Source organism: Rhinopithecus roxellana, chromosome 5 (assembly GCF_007565055.1).
Source record: "Rhinopithecus roxellana isolate Shanxi Qingling chromosome 5, ASM756505v1, whole genome shotgun sequence".
Classification (NCBI taxonomy): domain Eukaryota; kingdom Metazoa; phylum Chordata; class Mammalia; order Primates; family Cercopithecidae; genus Rhinopithecus; species Rhinopithecus roxellana.
This window is the reverse complement of record NC_044553.1, coordinates 68,747,014-68,765,193: the sequence shown is the minus strand read 5'-3', so window position 1 is coordinate 68,765,193 and position 18,180 is coordinate 68,747,014.

Below are 18,180 nucleotides of genomic sequence, written 5' to 3'. Positions count from 1 at the left end.
CTGCTCTTGGACTGGTCACTGCACCTCTCTGTTTGCCTTACAGATTCTGACAGGTTTGCACATCATGATCATAGAAGCCCAATGTTAGAACTGAAAGAGGGTCTACCTTACAGATCACCTTATTCAAATCCTCTTTTTTCTCTTTTTCAGTCTATACTTTATCCAAGAAAAAATAAATCCTTTCCAAACATTTTCAAAGGTAATAGAAACGCAAAGACCACTGTTTACTTGATAGAAATGAAAAATATTTTTCGAAGTGTTTACTCGGAGACCGTGAATAAGATATTTGATGAAAATGCTACTGAACAAGAGAACCTGAATAATTTGAGAGCAATGTATGCTTCTAAACTATTGGCGTGACATATATACTATTGATTAATGCACAATTATTTGGCCAATTCTAACTACCGTCATCCTCAAAACCTAAACCAATATGCCCCTCAAGACATCCTTGCTTTTCTTCTCCTTTCTTTCCTTTGGTTTGCTTTGCTTTGCTTTCTTAGTTCAGCTGAATTACCCTATTCCCTTATTTCTAGAGCTAGAGATTTGGGCATGTGAATTAATTATTTAAGTTGTTTCAATACAGTATTTTACTTCCATTAACATAATAACTCTACAAAAATAAAAATAGAGGAAGTACTTAAAAAATTTTAAATAGAACTTATACTTATTAGACAATTCTATGCTTCTGTTAATAAACATTGCACAGTGGTTACAAGGTAGGTAAAGGAATTACAAAATGTACAAAATCCTGCAACCCCTCTTTTTGCACAGATGAAACTATGGCTCAAAAGGGAATAAGAGATCAAGGCAAGGATGTACATCTTGTAGGTGGATGTGCAGACTAGAACTTGTATCACAGTCAATCATATCCAGTGCTTTCCCTGCTACTTTTACATACACGTATCCTTATATTTGATCTTCTTCTAGTTTAGTCTAAACTCTTTACTTTGTAACTTCCAAACCTAAAAGGCATCTGCTAGACATTGACAATCTTAATCCCTTTGTCAGGTCATTTGGTTTCTTGGTTTCCTAACAGACTGTCCTCTTTCCTGCCCTGCTAATGGGGAGACTTTTGTTTTCGTTTTTTGTTTTTGTTTTCTGTTTTTCTTAATAAGTGAGGCCAAGTGCTGTGTGTAACTGTGAGGTGGGCAAAATTAGGATTCCTGAATCACTTCACTTTTTGTTGCTTTTCTCTTGGGAGGATGGTTAACATTGCAGATGAGCATAGTTAAAATTGCTTTTACTAGCCTTTAAAGTGTTTCATAAATGCATTCATACTTAGATGTCATTGACCAACAACTAAATAGTATATCTGAGATGAAAAGCATCCGAGAGATGACCAAATCAAGTTCTTCATTACTCAAAGGAGAAAAGCATCCAGAAAAGGGATGAGACATATTCAACTAGTGATGCAAATAGAACAGGGTAGTATATTTTCTGCCTCTTAATTCCTCATTTTTTACACTAAACCTAACACTAGGTATATGACTAGGAAGATATGTGAGGTAAGGAGCAGAGGGCTTGGGGGAATAAGGACATTCCAAATTCATCACGTAGTTATCCTCCTCCAAGCTCTGAGAGCTTCTCTCACATGTTAATTCAAAGGCAGTAACAGAAGAATTAATGCTCCTGAAGATTTCTCAGTTTGATCATCTGTAAAGTGGAGTGAACCTTTGCAGAGTCCTTCTGAAGAGGGCTGATCTGGGACTACACTAGGTTATATTCATTTGCTATCACTTAGCAATAAAAAGTAAGTGCAACAATATAAACGAATCTTAAAAACACAATATGGAAAGAAAGCAGATAGACACAAAAGAATACCTCCTGTATGGTTTCATTATTATAAAACCTAGAAGAGACAAATGAACACACTATGATTTTAAAAAGATCATTACAATCAGAAAGCACTTACCTGTTATAGGAAGGAGATAGGGATTGACTGAAAAGGGGCATGAGAAAACTGTATGAAATATTATATATGGTTTATATCTTCTTTTGGGGGGTGAATACATAGCTGTGTATAATTGTCAACAGTCACTGAACTGAGCACTTAAAATCTCTGCATTTTATTGTATGTAAATTTAATTTTTAAAATTATTAAGAGAAAAGTAAAAGGATAGAAAAAGATATACCATGAAAGCAGCAATCATACAGAGTTGGGGCAGCTGTAGTAATATTAGATAAAATCGACTGTAAGACAAAAACTTACCAGAGAAGAAGAGGGACATTTTGAAGTGATGACAATTTATTCCATAAGGAAGATGTAACAAGTATAACAAGTATATATGCACCTAATAACAAAATCCCAAAATACATAAAGCAACAACTGACGAAATTGAAGGGACGGATAGACAAGTCAACAATAATAGTTGAGGATGGAAATACCTCACTTCCAATAATAAATAGAAAAACTGGCAGAAAACCAACAGAGATACAGAGACTTGAAAAACATTGTAAACCAAGTAGAACCAACACACATCTATAGAAAATTCCACCCAACAACAGCAGAAAATACATTCTTCTGAAGTGCAAATGGAACATTCTACAGAAATAGATGATGTGCTAGGCCATGAAATAAGCCACAATAGATTTTAAAAGACTGAAATCATGTAAATTAGGCTCTATGCCCACAGAGTTAGAAATCAATGACTAAAAGAAATATGGGGAATACGCAAATATGTGGACATTAAGCAACACATTCGTAAATAACAAACAGGTCAAGGGAAACAACAGCACAAGGAAAATTAGAAGGAACTTGAGATGAATGAAAATAAAAATACAGCATACCAAAAACCATGGAACGAAGTTAAAGCAGCATTAGAGCTAAATTTACAGCAATAAATGCTTATTTCTTTTAAAAAATCTCAAATTAAGAATCTAACCTTTCAATTTATGAAACTAGAAAAGAACAAATGAAACTGAAAGCAAACAAAAAGGAGAAAATAAACATTTCAGTAGAAATAAATGAAATAAAGAATAAAAATACAAAAGTTGGTTCTTGAACAAAATTGACAAATCTTTAGTGAAACTTTAGCGAAAAAGAGGGAGGACTCAAATTACTAACATCAGGCAAGAAAGAAGGAACTTGACTATGAACTTTACAGAAAAAAGAGTTCAAGGGGGATAAAATGTAAAAAAAAAAAAAAAAAAAAAAAAAAAAAAAAAAAAAAAAACTATTGCTCACAAATTAAATAAACTATATGATATGGACAAATCCCTAGAAAGACACAAATTATTGAAACTAACTCAAGAAATAGAAAATCTAAATAGGCCTGTAACAGGTAAAAAGATTGAGTTAGTAAATAAAAACTTCCCACAAAAATTCAGGCCTAGATGGCTTCCACTGGTAAATTCTGCCAAATATTTAAAGAATAATTAATACCAATTGTTTATAAACGCTTTTAGAAAATAGAACCAAGGGGAACTCATTCTATGAGTCCACTATTACCCTGATACCAAAGCCAGACAAAAGCATCATGAGAAAAAGAAAACTGCACACATTTATGCATCCCTATCCTTTATGAATATACATGCAAAACTCCAAGATGAATCCTGAAACAAAAAAAAAGTATACCACAACTGAGAAAGATTTCTTCCAAGAATTCAAGATTGGTTTAACATCTGAAAATCAATTTATATAATATACCACAACAATAAAGAAAAAAATCACAATTATTTCAATAGATGCATAAGAAAAGGATAAACTCCAACACTCTTTCATGATTAAACAGAAAAAGAAAGAAGAAGAAAACACTTAACAAACTAGAAACAAAAAGTAACTTCCTCAACCTATCAGAAACTTACAGCTAAGATCATGCTAAACTGTAAAGAATCAAATGGTCTTCCTTCATTCTCAGACGTCAAAATATTCTATGTAGAAAATCCCAAGGTATCAACAACAACAACAACAAAAAGCTATTACAACTAATAAATGGGTTCATCAAGTTTGCTGGATACAAGATCAGTATAGAAAAATCAATTGTATTTGTATATACTAACAATGAAAAACCAAAATAAAATTAAGAAAACTCTATTTATAATTAACATCAAAAGGAATAAAATTTTTGGGAATAAATTTAACAATGTAAGTATAAAATGTATATGCTAAAAACTACAAAACACTGTTGAGTGATATTGAAAACTGAAATAATGGAAAGATACACCATGTTTATTAATTGGAGGATTTAATATAATTAAGATGGCAATACTTCCCATATTAATGTACAAGCAATGCAATTCTTAACAAAAATCTGCTGGGTATTTTCACAGAAACTCACAAGGTGACCCTAACATGCATATAAAAATGCAAGGGATCCAGAATCACTATAACAATCTTGAAAAAGAATAAAGCTGATGGATTCACATTTCCCAATTCCAGAACGTACTACAAAGCGACAGTGATCATAACAGTGTGGTACTGGTATAAGGATAAACATATTAATCAATAGAATAGAATTAAGAGTCCAGTAAATCCTCACATTTATGTTCAATTGATTTTCAGTAAATAGGCAAGACAATTCAATAGGTAAAGAATAATCTTTAACAAATAGTGCTGGACAACTGAATACCACACGCAAAAGAATGAATTTGCGCCCCGACTTCACAATACCACAGATTAATTCAAAGTGTATTATAGATCTAAATGTAAGAGCTAAATTACAAAACTCTTCTCAAAAAACTACAAAATTCAACCTTTATGATCTTGGATTAGGAAATGACTCTGCAGATTAGATAACTAAAACACAGGTTATAAAAGATGACTAGGTTGGACTTTATCAAAATTAAAAACTTTTCTGCTTCAAAGGATATTAAGTAAAAAGATAACCTACAGATTGAGAGAAAAATTTTGAAAATTGTATATTTAATAAGGAACCTACACACAAAATATATACAGAACTCTTACAACTCAATAAAGACAAACAGCCCATTTTTTTCCATGAGCAAATGATTTAAATAGAAATTTCTCCAAAGAAGACATATGAATGGTCAACCAATAAGCACTTGAAAAGATGTCAATATCAATAGCTATCTGGGAAATGCAAATCAAAATCACAAAGAAAGCAAGGCAGAGTGCCAGATGCTCCATACCTTGAGAAGGTTGGATGAAACTTGAAAGATCAGATGACATTTTTAATGTAATCTACAAGTCATTCTTCAAAAGATTTGATGATTACCTGAATATATACAATAAAAGTTGGAAATATTCATAGATAATATAAAACTGAGACAAAAAGGCCTAGAGAGAATGCAATGTCAAGATACATGTCATCAATTCCTGTACACTACAGTTAAATTTTGTTCTGAGTTTTCTGGTGCCAAGAAAATAGGAAGGGAGTGGGCAATACAGTAAGATACAAAGAAAGTTTTTATTTCATGACACTTAATTCTAAAAGAATAATCAGATGACATGAAGCCAATTTCTACAGATGTGGTCTCTGTCCTCCAAGAGCTCGTAACTCAGAGAAAAACAAATATGCAAATGATTAAAATCAGTGAGGTAATTGCTATGAAAGACATATGTACAAGCTATACTGGAGGCATAAAAGAGAGAGTTACCATTCAGATGTGGTGGAGTCATGCTCTGATGTGGTAACATATGAGATAGGTTGGGTAGGAAGGTAAGGCCAGTAGAGGGTGGGAGAACATTCCATGCTTCTGCAGAGATTAAAATTACCTAAGACATTTGATAAACTGTAAGTGGTCTGATATGGCTGTGGTACTGGGTGTGAAGATAAAATTAATGATAGCTGAGGGTGGCAGGAAAGCTGGGATCCTGCCGTGTATAGCCTTTCATGTCATGCCAAGGACTTTGGACTTTAACCTGTAGGCAAGGGGAACCATTGATTGGCAAGCCCTGAGTAGAGAGTCTAGGCCTTATAATAGGAAGTTAGTTTCCAGAAATAACCTAAAGAAGTCCTGCCTTTGGGTTTAATTCCAAAGGGTAGTAATCCACAATCTAGCAATCCATAACAGTGATTTGTATTGGAATTACTCTCCATATTGGAAGATATGGTTAATCCGGGATTATAGGATGTGTAAGCTCAAAGTAATTTCCATTGTAACTAATATAGCTTTCTACTCAGCCCATGACATTCCTACCTGGTTCCAGTTCTTGCAATTCAAAGAGATCAGGTCAATGTCAGTGTTAACGCGTGGGTATGAGAATGGCAAGTACCCACGTATGAATTGGAACTGGGCTCACTGAAGAGAACATGTAATTGGAGTGGGAATAAAAGCATCCAACTATTATACTTGTGTGTGTACACACACACATTAGATATACTGATATAGATAGATGCCAGGTGTGCTGGTCACTTTGCAAATCTCATCACACTTTATCTTCATGACAATTCAGAAAGGTAAGTATTAATCCCACTTCACAGATCAAGGCTATATTTACTTACAGAAGTTAACAGTGCTCTCTCACTGGCTGGATTGGCATGGATGCCTACTTTTCATATTATTTCTAATCCTCACCACTGAAAGCATTGGAATGACACTCCATGTATTTTTATCAGTAGAGAAATGAGAGAGACTATTCTCCTTAAATGGCAGATGTGATATCTCAAGCACAAAAGCTTGGGTGACTCACTCAACAAGTCAATAACAACTGTAGGACAGGAGCATTTCCTGACAGTTGACCCTGTATTCCTTCTACTTAGTCATTTTTTTCTCATGTAAATACAAAGTCATACATTTGTGGGGGATCATATTGGCTTTGTTCCTTTTCCCATCTAGTTACCACAATAGACTCTTTCACTCTCCACAGTGACACCATTCAACCTCTACATAACCCTACAACAACTACCCACTTCACTACCAAATCACATGGCCAGACCAGTGGTCTTTTCCTTTAAGGTTATATAGAATAATATTATTTCTCCATCAATTAACTGATTGGAATCATGATTATCCCTAGTTTTATTCTTCAGGCTTGATAGAGTACCAGCTGTGTCCAACAAATTTAACAACAGTGGCTTCCAGCCAAGTGCAACTGAGGTTTTTATAAGAATAGATACTTCGTGTATTCTAATGACAAAAGCACATAAATGAGGACAAATATTCTGTCTGTGGCAGACAGAACATACTCTTGACTTTGAAGAGGTTCAAAGCCTCACACACAGAGAAAACTGAGTGCTCTGTCATGCTATCTGGATCAAGGGACTCCCCCAGGGGGCTGGCATCCTGGCCTTAGAAAGATGTCTGGGCCCTCAACACTGAGGCCTTTGAAACCTTGCACCAGAAACCCCCAGGGGTGTCTCTCCAGCCTGCTCCCCTGGAACTTCTCAGGTACCCATGACACAGCCAGATAACCAGCCAGTTGTCACCTACCATCTAGGACAGTCTCTTACTCCAACCTGTCCACACATGCTCACTTAACTTGCCTTGCAGCAGAAGTATCAATGACTCTTTGTTAAAATAGACAGGAAAAACAATAGTGTCTCATCTCACACCCACACTAGAAAAAAGTCCTCTGTCTTCCTCTCTCCCTTCTGGGCCCAGTTCCTCGAAGTCATCTCAGAGCTGCTACCAGCAGCATGTAAAATGCAAATCTGACTTTTTGACCCATCTGATTAAAAACTGAAGTTGGAGCACCTCTGGCAGCAGATTGAAGTCCAAACCCCTTCAAAAAGCATTCAAGGGCCTTCACAAGCTGATTTCAACAATATCCTGAACACTTTTCCCGTACACTGGAGCCCTGGCCTTCCCAGGTAACTCACTGCCCCCTGAAGATGGTGCACATTTTCATTACATATGATTTTTGTTACTATTCAATTTATCTAGAATATATCCCCTACCTCACCTCACTCACCTGACAAACTCCCAATCATTCTTTGAGAACCAGCTAAAATGTTCTCACCCCTCTAATGCTTTCCCTGACCATCCCAGGCCAAATTAACCAGTCCCTTTCTCTGTGACTGTCTATTGCACTTATACTGATTTTTCCAGCTCAACAGATGATAGAGCCAAGACTCAAACCCTGGTCTTCTGACTCCAAGGTCTTTACTTAACCCCTTGCCCACTATGTAATATTACCAATATGAATCATGGTAATATTCAATAGGAATCATGCTTCAATTCTGAATCCCAAGTGGCAGGCCAGTTGTGGGTAGTCAGTAAACATACAGTGGACGAATGAATGAACGACAACCTGAAGAAATCTTCTACTACCCCTACCCCCTGCACCACACAGAGAGAGAGAGAGAGAGAGAGAGAAACACACAATTTATTCTTCAAACTGGAATGTGTAAAGGCAGCCTTGTTTCCCAGATGCATCCAACTCATCAGGTACTAGGAATTCTGTAGCCACGCCCCAATTTTGGGATACTGCAACTATGCATCATGTAATCATGTAGGTCCTCCAGTGATGCTTATCATGCTCATTTGGCCATGGATAAAGGAGAAAAGAGAGAGAAGTTCCCTTTCAGCTTCCTAACACACCTCTTAATACAGCCTCTAAGCCTTTGAGTCCTCCAGGAGCCAGCAGCCAAGTTCAAACTGAAAGCATCACATGTTGTTTTGGAGGAAGAAGCCAGGGTGTCCACAGTAATATAAATACAGAGACAGATAGGACAAGCAGGCCCTGTGGAGAGAGGCCAAGCCTGAGAAAGTCAAAGGGCTTTGAGCTCTGAATCTACACTCTGGCACAGAAAAAAAAGCGGAAGATAAAAGAGAAAGAAAAAATAAACTTCATTTTTCCTTTTCACAAAAAAGTCTCTTCTAGAAGCAGCAAATAAAATCTCCCCAACTCACTGGGTGCTGAGTAGAGTGTTAAGACACTAGTCCCTGAAGGAAGAATGAATAAGCAATTCAAAGTGGGCTTTTCTGCCCTAGGCTGAATCTGAAATCATCCATTTTGCCAGCAGTATTCTGTCTGCCAACCTACCTGCAAAGAAAGGGGCCATTTAAACTTCACATCCACCCGAGATGGCTGTTGTACAAAACACACACTCATGGGCTCCCCTCAAAGCCTGGTAAGGAAGAAGGAAGAAGGAAAAAGCAAAGGAAATATTCTGGCAGCTTCTAGACTTTAGGAATTCCACAAACAAAGCCATTGCCAACACCTATTTGACAGGATGTATAGAGAGTTCATAAAGTAAGTGTTTACAGAAATTCCAAAATGTTTTCAACTATCTCATGGTTTTTGAAGGTCACTGGAATCTAGTCTATTGGAGAATGCTATTGTAGAGTCTTTGGCTATTGTTACTCATACCTTCACATATGAAATGACCACTCCTAAAAATCACGAATTAGAAGGCTGATTTGTTTAAAGCAATACTGTTGTCCATGATGGAAGAAGGATGCTAACCCACAGAGAGAATGATGCTGTCTGTGGAACAGAGTCAGAGCTGGCTTTTATGGAACCTATTGTCACTTCGATTATACACTGTCTAGGACAGGACTGAGGTCCACATAACACCAAGCATACCACAAATACGTAAGTTCGCTGTTGAGTTTGTTTCTTTTTATTGTTTAAAAAAAAGAATGCTGGTGCTTGACTTGTTCTTTCACACCCAGAACACGGTACACATCAGAGATGTGCTGACACCTGGGTTTTTTTTTTTTAATCTAACAAGAAAAAGTGGCATACAGGGAAACAGAGGTCAAATGAATCATTAAGGTAGCCTAAAGGAAAATTGTGTCCCCTGCTCTAGTATCACAACCCCAATGAGAACTGCAGACATTTGCCCTCTTGAGTTTCTCAGGTTGGTAGGCAGAAATTACATCATTTTCCTGAATATTCCTACTGTAAACTAGTCATGGTACTTCCTGCTGGGGGAGCAAAGATGAATAAGAAATGCCGTCAGGCGCGGTAGCTCAAGTAATCCCAGCACTTTGGGAGGCCGAGACGGGTGGATCACGAGGTCAGGAGATCGAGACCATCCTGGCTAACATGGTGAAATCCCGTCTCTACTAAAAAATACAAAAAACTAGCCGGGCATGGTGGTGGGCGCCTGTAGTCCCAGCTACTCGGGAGGCTGAGGCAGGAGAATGGCATAAACCCAGGAGGCGGAGCTTGCAGTGAGCTGAGATCCGGCCACTGCACTCCAGCCTGGGCGACAGAGCGAGACTCCGTCTCAAAAAAAAAAAAAAAAAGAAAGAAAAAGAAATGCCTTCTAATCTTAAGGGATTCGTTAGGTACATTTCATCCAGGTGACCAGCTACTCCCCTCATTTTGGCCCCAAGGATTCCTGCCTTCTGTGCATTTTTCTCCACCCTTACATGACTTGATCTGGCATCACCTTGTTAATGCTTCCTTGGATCTATAAACCTGACCTCTCCCAGGAGGATTTGCATAAATCCAAACACCTACAGGTGGATGTCTTTCCATGGCTTCAAGCATGAACTGAGTCAGGCACCTTCCTTTGTCAGACTTCCACCCATCCAAATGGGCTTCCTTCCCAGCGGCTCCCTCCCTGCCATACCAGCTCCACTCTTCTAGTCTCCTACTTTTTACTCCTACTTCTCCTTCAGCCTTTTATTTCTATCCTGTCGCCAAGTCCTAGCATCTGTCCCATCAGCGATTTTTAGGTCTATTTCAACCTAAATCCATGCCTTATTAATTCAAAAAGAAGAAATTGGCCTCTTTGCCCCTTCCAACTCCTTTTTGCATAACTTTGCAAACTATGTTTTTCTAAAAGCATTCATCATTATTTTCCTCTTTATGAAACTTGATGGATCTCTCTTTTGTCTGTCTTGTCAAACATACACTCTTTCAAAATCCTCTATGGCCTAACCTTTCTCTGGCTATTCAATGGTATTTCAACCAACCCCTATCATCCTAGTCTATTCCAGTCAGGCTCTTACCATCTCAATGCCTTTGTTCAAACTGTCCTCCACCTCACCAAATCACAGCCATTGTCCAGGAACATGATTCATTTAGTCAAGTATTCAGCAAGCATCCATGGGATAAGAATAAGACAAACTATTCTGGACAGCAGGACACAACAGAGAGCACGACAGGCCCATTTCTTGCCCTCAGGAGGCTTACATCTAGTGCTGCAACAATTAGCCCACCTCCCAAGAAAAACTTTGATCCTTTCCTCATGCTTTATATTTTGAAAACTTGGTAGATGAAAAGTTTCTTTTAAAAAAAGAAAAACATTTTTAACAAGCAAAAGCAATTAAAGTAATGTATTTAAATTTAATGTAAAGTATGTAAATTGAATGAATATTTATGTAAATATGCATGTAAATTTAAAACATTTTCTAATCTGGTTGGAAATGGATTTCCAAAAATAGGTAATATAAAAGAAACAATAGAATGTGAAATTTCCTTATAGCATCATCACCCCTCCCCCAGGAACCTTTATAAAACAAAATTATTTTTAAAATTCACCCATTACGGAATTTTCCTCTTTGAATATCCATGGTCCTTCGTCCAGTGCTTAGTTAACACTCTTGTGTATGATCGCTTATTGCCCTGTGGACACATAGGCTCTAAATAGAGACACACAGCTTGGCTCTGTGCTTCTTGTGTAGCCCTGACAATAATAAAGCAACGAGTGAGCTTCACAAATCTGCCACAGTGGATACTATGCTCACACTTAAAAACAGACCTGTATAATTTAAAACTCAACCTCAGCACTCCAAAAACCCAGTATAGCAAGCTTGAACTTCAACATTCATCAACATTTTCAACTAGAAGAAAATCAGACGCTGTTGAGCCCTCTCTTCAGCCTTTCCTGCCTACAGCCAAGAGGACAGGCAAAAAGAACGTGGTAAAAAAGCAAAGGGCAATTCACATATGAACTAGATTACAGAGTCATTTGTTTCTACCTCTAAATTTTTATCATGTGGGCCTCAAATAAACTTGTCACCAGACGTCATGTGGACTCCTGGACCTAAAACCTCCAGAAGTTTTTGACATGACTCTTAGTTTCTGACACAACTATTTTTAGTGAAATAACATTGCTTCTGCCTCTGTGACATTTCCCAGAACAACAGTTAATCTGAAATCAGACAGAGGGAATTTTATTTTGATCTAAACTTTCGCTCAATGAGAGAGTCAGGGAAAGCCATATCCTGTGTGTTCAAGACCCATAATAAAAGCTGTGTGATTTAAACGGAGTCAGGTCACACTCTGTTCTTCCTTGGGACGGCAGCTCACCTAGATTGGAAAACAGGACCAAAAAAGATAAACTGGCTTGGTTCTTAATTGCTAATGTGGTCTCTAGGAACTGAAAAACCACATGACCCACCCTAACTGAAGCAGAAGATTACAAAAAGCAGGTCTCACCTTGACCATTGCCTCCATTTCTGATCCTTTCCCAAAGCTGCCGAGTGCATTCTGGAAGGGCCACTTAAACCCTCTAAGCAAAAGTCAAAATAGAATGGATAATTCTGGGAACTCTGACTACGCAACCCCTTGTTGTCATTCAAATTCTCTCTTTTTAAAAAAAAGTATTGCTGCTGTTTAGTCATTTGTATACCTGTACTGTTACAACTAGTGTGTCTGTCCACTGTTGAATAAGCCATAGTGCAAACAGTCTCAAACACCTCACCAACAGTCCAAAATGTTCATCGTGTGGCTTAACACATGTTAACCACAACCTGGAGATATAGTTCCAATATCAGTATAATAGTAAAATAATTATGCTCTGTCTTTCCCCAGTCATGTCTGCACTGTTGTTTCTAAATATATCCACAGGTTGCCAGTAATGATGTCTCTGGTGATCTGGCTCAGGAGGCTGAGCTGATTCAGGAGGCTGAGCTGAGCTGATGAGTGATCACTTAGAAATACTGAATCAGGCAATGGAAACTCTGAATCGGTGGGCTCTGGAGAAGGAACTGAGGGTGAGGTGACTCAGGGCCAGAGAGCTATTATGGACCATGGACAAACTGAAGGCATGGGAAGCCTGACCAGTAGAAACAGGAAAATGAACTTGGTGCACAGAGAAAAGCAGGGACGTCATGAATGAAAGACCACAGACCCTCTGTTCTAGTCCATGGGGCCAGGCTCCACCGCCTGACCTTGGATTCCCCAAAGAATGCTTTGTGTCTGTATAATAAATCCACCTTTCCATGGACAAAAATGAGTGTGCCTCTGAGTCTTCAAACCTGAGAGCTAAAACCAAAAAACGTCACTTATGATGCTGTAGAAGAGACTTCTACCCCTTTGTACACATGGAGATGTTTCCCAAATCTACACAATGATAGAAGTAACTTGCTGCATTAAAACATATAGATTGCCAGGCTCCTTCTCTGTAGATTGAGTCCAAAGTTCTGACTTAGGCCCTGAGAAGATATTTGTATTCTTATATTCAGGCAAGTTTGGGCCACACTCATTGAAGTGAATTCTGAGATCCTTTCAATTGCAGAGTCAACAAATACAAACTAATCATTCCTCCACACACAGCAGTAGTTTAAGTGCACAGATGTAGAACCAAAGACATAGTTCTTGTCCTCAAAAAATAAAATAAAGCTTTTTTCTGGAATACACTAGACTAGGCCAATCAATAATGTGTTTAGAAACTGAGGAACAAAGCTGAAATATGTGTGCATGTGTGTGTGTGTTGATCTAATTTTAGAGATTAGCACTCAAAAAACATTTGAACTATGTCTGCATTATATATCATTGAATCCATATAACCTGTAAACATAGGGGCTCTACCTCCCCAATACACAGAGCTGAACGTTACATAGTTTATGTTATAGGGCGGGGTGTAGTCTATTTGAAAAAGACCAAGAGAACATTGCAAATATGGTCAGAAAAAGGATTTGAAAGTGAAGATTCCATGACAGTAGTGCAGAGCTTAATTAATTAGCTAATTAATTAATGTGAACTCTGCAAAGTTGCTATGAAAATACTAAATTTGAATTTCAGAGACAGTGTGACCCAAATTTACAAGAAATGCCTTATGGGATTTTGGAGGAATAGACATAAGTTTCAGGTTGATTGCTTTGCCTCAGCTTCTAGTTCTCATAAAAACTATAAATAATTCCATGATTTCTCCTTAGAGAGCGCTCTCTCTTCTGACACTAACTTAACCTCTTACTTAGAAGATAAACCTTCAGCCCCCAGAAACCCGGAGGCGATGTTCCAACACAAGTAAGAGCTTACTACTTGAGTCAGACAGACATAGGCTTAAATCCATCAGTTCTTTAGTCCTATTAATTGTGTGACTGACCTTGGTGAGCAAGGTCCATTTCCTCTGAGTGTCAGTTTTTTAATCTATAAAATGAGATTAAAACCAGCTACCTCTTAGAAGCACTGTGAGAATTAAATCGGATAATATATGGACAGCACTTAACACAGCATCTGGCACATAATCAAACCTTATAAATGGTGTCTATATGCACATTTAGAAGATTGTTCTGGAAGGGCCCGTGGTGATCAATCAACCCAACCCTCGCATTGTGCAGATGAAGCAGCTGAGGCACTAGGACAATCAACTGCCAACTACACAGATGGGCAGGATCTGGGAAAGAGCCCAGTCTTGGGCTGTCCAGTGTTCTAAAACAACCATTCAATTATATTTGTTTGACACCACCTTAACTCCAACAGAAAGTGAATTATAATGACATTCTTTTAAGGTATTCCCTGAAAATTGGTTGAAGCTTGTCACATTTTTGCAGGAACCTTTTTCCAGACTATTCTCAGCTTTACGTGTTGGGAATAGGACTGCAGATAAGTTCTCTGTGAAAACCTTTGCTTTTGGTAAATTAAATCTGCTTTTAAAAACCAGGTTAAAAATAACATTTAAATGCAGGTGACAGGAGAGAGAATTGACTTGGTGGTGGGGTTGGTAGTTACTTGAGTCGATGTGGTCAGAGGAGAGCTTACTAGAAAAGTGACGCTTGGGCTGAGGTCTTCATGGTATGAAGGAAGCAGCCAAGCAAACACATGTGTTGACGGAAGTGTGAGCGCAAAGTCTCTGAGGTTAGAAGAGCATGGTGTACTCCAAGAATTGGAAAGTATTTCAGTATGACCAGATGACACTGGAAAACAGAGCAAAGTGGTTGGCAGGTGTGGTCCAATGCCACTATAATGTATGAAAACAGTTTGACATAGTGGCCACATGTATCTATGTTGAATAAACAACAGCTATCATTAAGTATACCTTTGGAGAGCTAAGCCAGTGTTTCTAAATCAGACACTACTCCCAGCAGACAATAGGCCCTCCATAAAGGGTAGTTGTTATTAGACAATAAAAGTAATTAGTGTAAAATTTTTAACACAGTGCTTGGCACATAGTAAGCATTCAAAAGCACTTTTTTTAAAAGGCAAAGTATCATTATTAATATAATTATGTAAGACATTAACGTAGCAAAGGTTTAACAGATATTTATACGTTTGTTCAATGAAAAAGCAAACACTCAACATAGTACCCAGTAGATGGAGCAGTGGAAAATCTAAGTATTATCTGGCCTATCTCTAACAATTATTGAGTGTTTCTATAGTGGTAAGATGATTTCTTTTTTGGAAAAATAGCAGCTACTATCTAATGAGGAATTATGAGCAGTAAGACCAGAATATGACCTGAATGTGGTATGAATAAAGTTTGTGCTTTTTATTTCATGCTAATGGCCAAATCTAGCATTTCTTTTTTTTAATTTTTAGAATTTTCATTCTTTGAGAGTCTTTTGATATGAATTTATGGGGTACATGTGTAATTGTTACATGTATATAATGTGTCGTGATCAAGACAGGGTATTTAGGGCATTCATCTCCCAAGTACAACACATTTTTGTTTAACTATAGTAGTCACCCTACTCTGTTATTAAACATCTAATTTATTCCTTCTATCTCGCTGTATGTTTATACCCTTCAACCCACTTCTCCCTCATCCTCCCCCAACCCTCACACCCACCCTTCCCGGTATCTGTTCTCTATCTTTCCACTCTCAACCCCCAGGTGACCAGATTTTTTAGTGAGAATATGTGATGTTTGTCTTTTTGCACCTGGCTTATTCCACTTAATGACCTCCAGTTCCATCCAAGTTGATGAAAATAACATGGTTTCATTACTCATCCACCCTTCATTTTTTATTAATTGGGAAACATTGCTGGCAAATCACTACACTGAACCCCATTCTTCAAGACACGCCTCAGCTAAGCTCAGACAAAGAGGAACACAGGGAGGGAAACTATTGCTAGTGGAATAGCCACAAAGTGCTACCCCATGATCCCTGCCACCTCTCTTAATGTTGGCAACTTTTGAAGGCAGGTATTATTGCCACGTGTTATACCTGAGGAAGCCAGCACCTAAAGACATGAAATAACTTGCCTGGAATCACACGATTAGTAGGTGACAGGGCAAGAATTTGAGGCTGAGCCTTTCATCTGCTCCAGGTCAGCACCTTGAAAGCCAATCACAGGCTGTGGCACACAGAGGCTCCTAAGGCACCAGCCTATTTCTCACCCAGGAGCCCGGCTGCCAGAGACCACACAGCAAGAGAGAAAGCCTGCTCCTTCTGGTGCCATCAAAAGACAAATTCAGCATGTTTTCAAATCCCACGCTGCATGGTGACAACATTTTCATGACTTTAGCCCTATAGTATTTCAAGGACTCCCCTTCCTCTGCAGAAAACATAGATACTGAACTTCCAAATGCCTCCCTCGAGAGAAAATAAACCTCTCGCTCTTGTTTCTTCCAAAAGAAGCTCCATTTCTTTTGGGAGAAAAGAATCAATCTCTTCCATCAAAAGAATGGATTTAACCAATATCCTTTGCTTTTTTCAGGTTTTCTTTTGCTTAGGCTCTCTCCCAAGCAAAAGCCACGGAACATGCTCTCCCCAAGGTACCCTCAATGTGTCCTAAACACTACTTCTCCTCCAGCTGGGCTGGAGGTAGCTCCATCCAGCAGACCCTGCCCCGGCAGAGGTAAGCCAGAGATCTCTCATCTAATGAAAAGATAATCCAGCAGCTCCTACAACATCACTTGAGTCTGGATGGAGAGAAGACAGGAAACACAGGATTCCAAAATTATAGCATGAGGCTTTTATTCCAGAGTCCCTCTCTTAGGCATGGATGCCTATTTGGGTAGACGTGGTGATCATCAGAGAAGAGTCAGAAAGCTCAGACCCCTTGGGAGTGGGAAAAGCAAAGAGACACAATAAGCCTGACAAGACCTTGTATCTCAGCCTAGAATATTTTATTTTCACTCGGTCTCATGAACAGATTTAGAAATACCATTTGCAGCTCTCCTGCAAGGTTTCTCAAAGGTACTTGGAGTTATCTGGGGACAAAAATGCCAATTTTATAAATAAACTGAAGCCAGTAAGAAGGTGACTAGCTTAGGGATTTTTGGAAATTTCTTTGGGAAACTGGGAAAGAACTTGTATTGGTCTCCACATCATTTTCTCTGAAGTCAGGAACTTGGATGAGCAGCTCAGGACTGCCACCTAAGCTTCAGTTTACTTACCTGTAAAATAAAGCTACTGATAATACCTACCTCATAAGGATATTGTTAGGATTAAATGAGACGACCTTGGTAAAAGGGTGTAGCAGTCAGGATCCCATCCGGAGACAGAAAGCACACAGCAATATGAACTGAAAAGGTTTATCACAAAGAACTATTAATGAGAAGTTAGCTAAGAAAAGGGGATTTAAAAAGAGCTCTAAAGAATACCCTAGATCTGAGAGAAAGAACCCAAGAAACAAACTTGGAAGGGGAGACCCTGCTCCCTAGGCTGGGATTCAGACCTCCTTGAAGAGGGTGTGACTGCAGCACATGGATGGCAGGGAAACTGTCAGCCAGAATGGGTCTGCAGGCAGCAGGGCAGCAAAGCACAAGAGGGAAGCCTCGCCTCCTGCTGAGATGCTGCCTGTCAGGGAACCACACACCTGCACTGGCAAGCTGGGATGAGCACCAGCGGGGGTCCATGCATTGCTGGCCACTGCACGCCTCGGGAGCAAGCCAAAAGCAGCACATCAGAACCAGAGAGAAGGTCCTCCAGGGTCCCTCCAATGCTCTGCCAGCTGGCAGTGGAGAAATGTTCCAATATGACAAGCAAGGCCACGAACAGTGGATTTGGAGCTGAGCAGTAATAAGCTGATAACTGGCACACTGGCCTCATTATCATACATCCCCTATAGAGTCATATTGCCAGAGGATGTGGGCAGTGGGGATGCAGCGTGAGTGCAACTGCTGTCTACCTAAACTCTGAATTGAGCTTATCTTCCAAACTTACAGATGGGCACACACAGTTTGGGAAATAGCATTGAGTGCTA